The sequence below is a fragment of the Hypomesus transpacificus genome, chromosome 26, assembly GCF_021917145.1.
Source record: "Hypomesus transpacificus isolate Combined female chromosome 26, fHypTra1, whole genome shotgun sequence".
NCBI classification, from domain to species: Eukaryota; Metazoa; Chordata; class Actinopteri; order Osmeriformes; family Osmeridae; genus Hypomesus; species Hypomesus transpacificus.
In genome coordinates this window covers 4,695,136-4,702,252 of record NC_061085.1, presented here as the reverse complement: position 1 = coordinate 4,702,252, position 7,117 = coordinate 4,695,136, and the positions used below count along the sequence as shown (strand labels likewise).

General features: G+C 45.1%; 10 non-coding genes and 1 pseudogene across 10 annotated transcripts; all 11 read left to right on the top strand.

The window, feature by feature from the left end:
- Positions 1–843: 843 nt before the first annotated feature.
- LOC124487716 lies at positions 844–921 on the top strand (annotated as a pseudogene).
- A 197-nt stretch (positions 922–1,118) lies between these two features.
- Positions 1,119–1,331, top strand: LOC124487711. The gene has a single exon (XR_006958478.1). It is a non-coding gene; the product is annotated as a small nucleolar RNA U3 (small nucleolar RNA).
- Positions 1,332–1,750: 419 nt separating this feature from the next.
- LOC124487641 lies at positions 1,751–1,963 on the top strand. Its single transcript, XR_006958412.1, has one exon. It is a non-coding gene; the product is annotated as a small nucleolar RNA U3 (small nucleolar RNA).
- A 420-nt stretch (positions 1,964–2,383) lies between these two features.
- Positions 2,384–2,596, top strand: LOC124487680. The gene has a single exon (XR_006958449.1). It is a non-coding gene; the product is annotated as a small nucleolar RNA U3 (small nucleolar RNA).
- Positions 2,597–3,016: 420 nt separating this feature from the next.
- LOC124487654 lies at positions 3,017–3,229 on the top strand. The gene has a single exon (XR_006958424.1). It is a non-coding gene; the product is annotated as a small nucleolar RNA U3 (small nucleolar RNA).
- Positions 3,230–3,649: 420 nt separating this feature from the next.
- LOC124487653 lies at positions 3,650–3,862 on the top strand. Its single transcript, XR_006958423.1, has one exon. It is a non-coding gene; the product is annotated as a small nucleolar RNA U3 (small nucleolar RNA).
- Positions 3,863–4,282: 420 nt separating this feature from the next.
- LOC124487652 lies at positions 4,283–4,495 on the top strand. Its single transcript, XR_006958422.1, has one exon. It is a non-coding gene; the product is annotated as a small nucleolar RNA U3 (small nucleolar RNA).
- A 420-nt stretch (positions 4,496–4,915) lies between these two features.
- On the top strand, positions 4,916–5,128 carry LOC124487650. The gene has a single exon (XR_006958421.1). It is a non-coding gene; the product is annotated as a small nucleolar RNA U3 (small nucleolar RNA).
- A 420-nt stretch (positions 5,129–5,548) lies between these two features.
- On the top strand, positions 5,549–5,761 carry LOC124487649. Its single transcript, XR_006958420.1, has one exon. It is a non-coding gene; the product is annotated as a small nucleolar RNA U3 (small nucleolar RNA).
- A 414-nt stretch (positions 5,762–6,175) lies between these two features.
- LOC124487691 lies at positions 6,176–6,388 on the top strand. Its single transcript, XR_006958459.1, has one exon. It is a non-coding gene; the product is annotated as a small nucleolar RNA U3 (small nucleolar RNA).
- Positions 6,389–6,808: 420 nt separating this feature from the next.
- On the top strand, positions 6,809–7,021 carry LOC124487648. Its single transcript, XR_006958419.1, has one exon. It is a non-coding gene; the product is annotated as a small nucleolar RNA U3 (small nucleolar RNA).
- The last annotated feature ends 96 nt before the right edge of the window (positions 7,022–7,117 follow it).

Sequence of the window (7,117 nt, the reverse complement as noted above, 5' to 3'; positions counted from 1 at the left end):
CGGTGCGTGCCTCGGTGTGCCCGCGGGCCACCTGTAGCGGTGACGAGTCGATAAGACACGTCATGTGGGACTGTCCTTTTGCCGGGGTGGTGTGGGCCAGGTCGGGGGTGTTGCTGGGTAGGGTAGTCACGGGGTTTAGGCTCACATGGGTGAGGGTGGAAGGGGGTCTTGGCATCCTGTGAGGTGCGGGGTTTTGGGGGTTTTGTTTGGTGGGTTTCTTTTTTAATACTGTGGGGGAGGGTCACCCTGTCTGTGTTTTTTGTATAGTTTGTGTTTGGCCCCTGAGAGTGGCCTTAGACCAGTAATGTCTGTGTTGTATCCTTGTATCCCTGCCCCTGTACGTAGCCCCTGTTTTTGTGTATTGCCCCCTATGGGTGGTTTTGTGTGTGTGTTTCCTTTGTCATGGTTTTTATTTGTTTTATTTCTTTTTTTGGTTTTTCTGTGACCGGGGCTGGGGTTTGAGGTGGAGAGGATGGGCGATGGTCTATGGTGGTGTACGTGATTGGGTTCTAGGTTTTTGGTGGAAAGTGTCAGTAGGGTAAGTGGGATTTCGACCCCACGCCCTTTCCTGTGTTGTGTCCGTTGTAAATAAAACCCTTTAAATAATTTTTTTTGGGAATCCACTCATCCAAACCAGCACTTTGGTTCTCTCTGCAACATTTTGTCATGTGGAAGATTTCAGAACTCTGCGTGAAATGTCTTTGACCAAGAGACAGATTCCACGTGTCGCGGCTTCGGCATAATTGATTGTTACAGGTGTCGACCTTTCAGATGGCTTTGGAAACCAAAGGTGCGTATGCGCTCCTCGAGATATAAAGCCAGGTTGTTCCCAGTCCAGCAAGCAAGACTATACTTTCAGGGATCATTTCTATAGTTTGTTCTCTATGCAAGGAATCAACTGATCCAAACCAACACTTTGGTTCTCTCTGCAACATTTTGTCATGTGGAAGTTTTCAGAACTCTGCCTGAAATATCCTTGACCAAGAGACAGATTCCCCCTGTCGCGGCTTCTGCATAATTGATTGTTACAGGTGTCGACCGTTCAGATGGCTTTGGAAACCAGAGGTGCGTATGCGCTCCTCGAGATATAAAGCCAGGTTGTTCCCAATCCATCGAGCAAGACTATACTTTCAGGGATCATTTGTATAGTTTGTTCTTTGAGAAACGTGTTTCTAAGCTGTAGTCTCGCTATCCATGATGAAAATGCAGATGTTTCCTTCTGAGCAGGAATCTGGTGGAAAGGTGTGGCTTTGTTCATTGTCCTACCACGGTTGATGACTGTTCCGAGTTCTTGAATGGAACTTGGATGAAGGGATCATGTTCTGAGTGGATTTACGTTGATTGTTTAAACGAAAATCAGTCACAGGAATGTTTGCATCTGTCTCATGATGTGCTGGACTGTGCGATTTTCGACACTGCTGGATGTGGAGCGATTGCGGTTGCAATAACGGCCTTGATGTTGATCGATACTTGGATCCGTGCCAAGTTTAGCTGATTCCACAATTTGGTTCTCTCTATGCAAGGAATCCACTGATCCAAACCAACACTTTGGTTCTCTCTGCAACGTTTTGTCATGTGGAAGATTTCAGAACTCTGCGTGAAATGTCTTTGACCAAGAGACAGATTCCCTGTGTCGCGTCTTCTGCATAATTGATTGTTACAGGTGTCAACCGTTCAGATGGCTTTGGAAACCAGAGGTGCGTATGCGCTCCTCGAGATATAAAGCCAGGTTGTTCCCAATCCATCAAGCAAGACTATACTTTCAGGGATCATTTCTATAGTTTGTTCTTTGAGAAATGTGTTTCTAAGGAGTGGTCTCGCTATCCATGATGAAGATGCAGATGTTCCCTTCTGAGCAGGAATCTGGTGGAAAGGTGTGGCTTTGTTCACTGTCTTACCACCGTTGATGACTGTTCCGAGTTCTTGAATGGAACTTGGATGAAGGGATCATGTTCTGAGTGGATTTACATTGATTGTTCAAACGAAAATCAGTCACAGTAATGTTTGCATCTGTCTCATGATGTGCTGGACTGTGCGATTTGCGACACTGCTGGGATGTGGAGCGATTGCGGTTGCAATAACGGCCTTGATGTTGATCGATACTTGGATCCGTGCCAAGTTTAGCTGATTCCACAATTTGGTTCTCTCTATGCAAGGAATCCACTGATCCAAACCAACACTTTGGTTCTCTCTGCAAAGTTTTGTCATGTGGAAGATTTCAGAACTCTGCGTGAAATGTCTTTGACCAAGAGACAGATTTGCCGTGTCGCGGCTTCTGAATAATTGATTGTTACAGTCGTCGACCGTTCAGATGGCTTTGGAAACCAGAGGTGCGTATGCGCTCCTCGAGATATAAAGCCAGGTTGTTCCCAAACCATCAAGCAAGACTATACTTTCAGGGATCATTTCTATAGTTTGTTCTTTGAGAAATGTGTTTCTAAGGAGTGGTCTCGCTATCCATGATGAAGATGCAGATGTTCCCTTCTGAGCAGGAATCTGGTGGAAAGGTGTGGCTTTGTTCACTGTTCTACCACCGTTGATGACTGTTCCGAGTTCTTGAATGGAACTTGGATGAAGGGATCATGTTCTGAGTGGATTTACATTGATTGTTCAAACGAAAATCAGTCACAGTAATGTTTGCATCTGTCTCATGATGTGCTGGACTGTGCGATTTGCGACACTGCTGGGATGTGGAGCGATTGCGGTTGCAATAACGGCCTTGATGTTGATCGATACTTGGATCCGTGCCAAGTTTAGCTGATTCCACAATTTGGTTCTCTCTATGCAAGGAATCCACTGATCCAAACCAACACTTTGGTTCTCTCTGCAAAGTTTTGTCATGTGGAAGATTTCAGAACTCTGCGTGAAATGTCTTTGACCAAGAGACAGATTTGCCGTGTCGCGGCTTCTGAATAATTGATTGTTACAGTCGTCGACCGTTCAGATGGCTTTGGAAACCAGAGGTGCGTATGCGCTCCTCGAGATATAAAGCCAGGTTGTTCCCAAACCATCAAGCAAGACTATACTTTCAGGGATCATTTCTATAGTTTGTTCTTTGAGAAATGTGTTTCTAAGGAGTGGTCTCGCTATCCATGATGAAGATGCAGATGTTCCCTTCTGAGCAGGAATCTGGTGGAAAGGTGTGGCTTTGTTCACTGTCCTACCACCGTTGATGACTGTTCCGAGTTCTTGAATGGAACTTGGATGAAGGGATCATGTTCTGAGTGGATTTACATTGATTGTTCAAACGAAAATCAGTCACAGTAATGTTTGCATCTGTCTCATGATGTGCTGGACTGTGCGATTTGCGACACTGCTGGGATGTGGAGCGATTGCGGTTGCAATAACGGCCTTGATGTTGATCGATACTTGGATCCGTGCCAAGTTTAGCTGATTCCACAATTTGGTTCTCTCTATGCAAGGAATCCACTGATCCAAACCAACACTTTGGTTCTCTCTGCAACGTTTTGTCATGTGGAAGATTTCAGAAGTCTGCGTGAAATGTCTTTGACCAAGAGACAGATTTGCCGTGTCTCGGCTTCTGCATAATTGATTGTTACAGTCGTCGACCGTTCAGATGGCTTTGGAAACCAGAGGTGCGTATGCGCTCCTCGAGATATAAAGCCAGGTTGTTCCCAATCCATCAAGCAAGACTATACTTTCAGGGATCATTTCTATAGTTTGTTCTTTGAGAAATGTGTTTCTAAGGAGTGGTCTCGCTATCCATGATGAAGATGCAGATGTTCCCTTCTGAGCAGGAATCTGGTGGAAAGGTGTGGCTTTGTTCACTGTCCTACCACCGTTGATGACTGTTCCGAGTTCTTGAATGGAACTTGGATGAAGGGATCATGTTCTGAGTGGATTTACATTGATTGTTCAAACGAAAATCAGTCACAGGAATGTTTGCATCTGTCTCATGATGTGCTGGACTGTGCGATTTGCGACACTGCTGGGATGTGGAGCGATTGCGGTTGCAATAACGGCCTTGATGTTGATCGATACTTGGATCCGTGCCAAGTTTAGCTGATTCCACAATTTGGTTCTCTCTATGCAAGGAATCCACTGATCCAAACCAACACTTTGGTTCTCTCTGCAACGTTTTGTCATGTGGAAGATTTCAGAACTCTGCGTGAAATGTCTTTGACCAAGAGACAGATTTGCCGTGTCTCGGCTTCTGCATAATTGATTGTTACAGTCGTCGACCGTTCAGATGGCTTTGGAAACCAGAGGTGCGTATGCGCTCCTCGAGATATAAAGCCAGGTTGTTCCCAATCCATCAAGCAAGACTATACTTTCAGGGATCATTTCTATAGTTTGTTCTTTGAGAAATGTGTTTCTAAGGAGTGGTCTCGCTATCCATGATGAAGATGCAGATGTTCCCTTCTGAGCAGGAATCTGGTGGAAAGGTGTGGCTTTGTTCACTGTCCTACCACCGTTGATGACTGTTCCGAGTTCTTGAATGGAACTTGGATGAAGGGATCATGTTCTGAGTGGATTTACATTGATTGTTCAAACGAAAATCAGTCACAGTAATGTTTGCATCTGTCTCATGATGTGCTGGACTGTGCGATTTGCGACACTGCTGGGATGTGGAGCGATTGCGGTTGCAATAACGGCCTTGATGTTGATCGATACTTGGATCCGTGCCAAGTTTAGCTGATTCCACAATTTGGTTCTCTCTATGCAAGGAATCCACTGATCCAAACCAACACTTTGGTTCTCTCTGCAACGTTTTGTCATGTGGAAGATTTCAGAACTCTGCGTGAAATGTCTTTGACCAAGAGACAGATTTGCCGTGTCTCGGCTTCTGCATAATTGATTGTTACAGTCGTCGACCGTTCAGATGGCTTTGGAAACCAGAGGTGCGTATGCGCTCCTCGAGATATAAAGCCAGGTTGTTCCCAATCCATCAAGCAAGACTATACTTTCAGGGATCATTTCTATAGTTTGTTCTTTGAGAAATGTGTTTCTAAGGAGTGGTCTCGCTATCCATGATGAAGATGCAGATGTTCCCTTCTGAGCAGGAATCTGGTGGAAAGGTGTGGCTTTGTTCACTGTCCTACCACCGTTGATGACTGTTCCGAGTTCTTGAATGGAACTTGGATGAAGGGATCATGTTCTGAGTGGATTTACATTGATTGTTCAAACGAAAATCAGTCACAGGAATGTTTGCATCTGTCTCATGATGTGCTGGACTGTGCGATTTGCGACACGGCTGGGATGTGGAGCGATTGCGGTTGCAATAACGGCCTTGATGTTGATCGATACTTGGATCCGTGCCAAGTTTAGCTGATTCCACAATTTGGTTCTCTCTATGCAAGGAATCCACTGATCCAAACCAACACTTTGGTTCTCTCTGCAACGTTTTGTCATGTGGAAGATTTCAGAAGTCTGCGTGAAATGTCTTTGACCAAGAGACAGATTTGCCGTGTCGCGGCTTCTGAATAATTGATTGTTACAGTCGTCGACCGTTCAGATGGCTTTGGAAACCAGAGGTGCGTATGCGCTCCTCGAGATATAAAGCCAGGTTGTTCCCAATCCATCAAGCAAGACTATACTTTCAGGGATCATTTCTATAGTTTGTTCTTTGAGAAATGTGTTTCTAAGGAGTGGTCTCGCTATCCATGATGAAGATGCAGATGTTCCCTTCTGAGCAGGAATCTGGTGGAAAGGTGTGGCTTTGTTCACTGTCCTACCACCGTTGATGACTGTTCCGAGTTCTTGAATGGAACTTGGATGAAGGGATCATGTTCTGAGTGGATTTACATTGATTGTTCAAACGAAAATCAGTCACAGTAATGTTTGCATCTGTCTCATGATGTGCTGGACTGTGCGATTTGCGACACTGCTGGGATGTGGAGCGATTGCAATAACGGCCTTGATGTTGATCGATACTTGGATCCGTGCCAAGTTTAGCTGATTCCACAATTTGGTTCTCTCTATGCAAGGAATCCACTGATCCAAACCAACACTTTGGTTCTCTCTGCAACGTTTTGTCATGTGGAAGATTTCAGAACTCTGCGTGAAATGTCTTTGACCAAGAGACAGATTCCACGTGTCGCGGCTTCTGCATGATTGATTGTTACAGGTGTCGACCGTTCAGATGGCTTGGGAAACCAGAGGTGCGTATGCGCTCCTCGAGATATAAAGCCAGGTTGTTCCCAAACCATCAAGCAAGACTATACTTTCAGGGATCATTTCTATAGTTTGTTCTTTGAGAAATGTGTTTCTAAGGAGTGGTCTCGCTATCCATGATGAAGATGCAGATGTTCCCTTCTGAGCAGGAATCTGGTGGAAAGGTTTGGCTTTGTTCACTGTCCTACCACCGTTGATGACTGTTCCGAGTTCTTGAATGGAACTTGGATGAAGGGATCATGTTCTGAGTGGATTTACGTTGATTGTTCAAACGAAAATCAGTCACAGTAATGTTTGCATCTGTCTCATGATGTGCTGGACTGTGCGATTTGCGACACGGCTGGGATGTGGAGCGATTGCGGTTGCAATAACGGCCTTGATGTTGATCGATACTTGGATCCGTGCCAAGTTTAGCTGATTCCACAATTTGGTTCTCTCTATGCAAGGAATCCACTGATCCAAACCAACACTTTGGTTCTCTCTGCAACGTTTTGTCATGTGGAAGATTTCAGAACTCTGCGTGAAATGTCTTTGACCAAGAGACAGATTTGCCGTGTCGCGGCTTCTGAATAATTGATTGTTACAGTCGTCGACCGTTCAGATGGCTTTGGAAACCAGAGGTGCGTATGCGCTCCTCGAGATATAAAGCCAGGTTGTTCCCAATCCATCAAGCAAGACTATACTTTCAGGGATCATTTCTATAGTTTGTTCTTTGAGAAATGTGTTTCTAAGGAGTGGTCTCGCTATCCATGATGAAGATGCAGATGTTCCCTTCTGAGCAGGAATCTGGTGGAAAGGTGTGGCTTTGTTCACTGTCCTACCACCGTTGATGACTGTTCCGAGTTCTTGAATGGAACTTGGATGAAGGGATCATGTTCTGAGTGGATTTACGTTGATTGTTCAAACGAAAATCAGTCACAGTAATGTTTGCATCTGTCTCATGATGTGCTGGACTGTGCGATTTGCGACACTGCTGGGATGT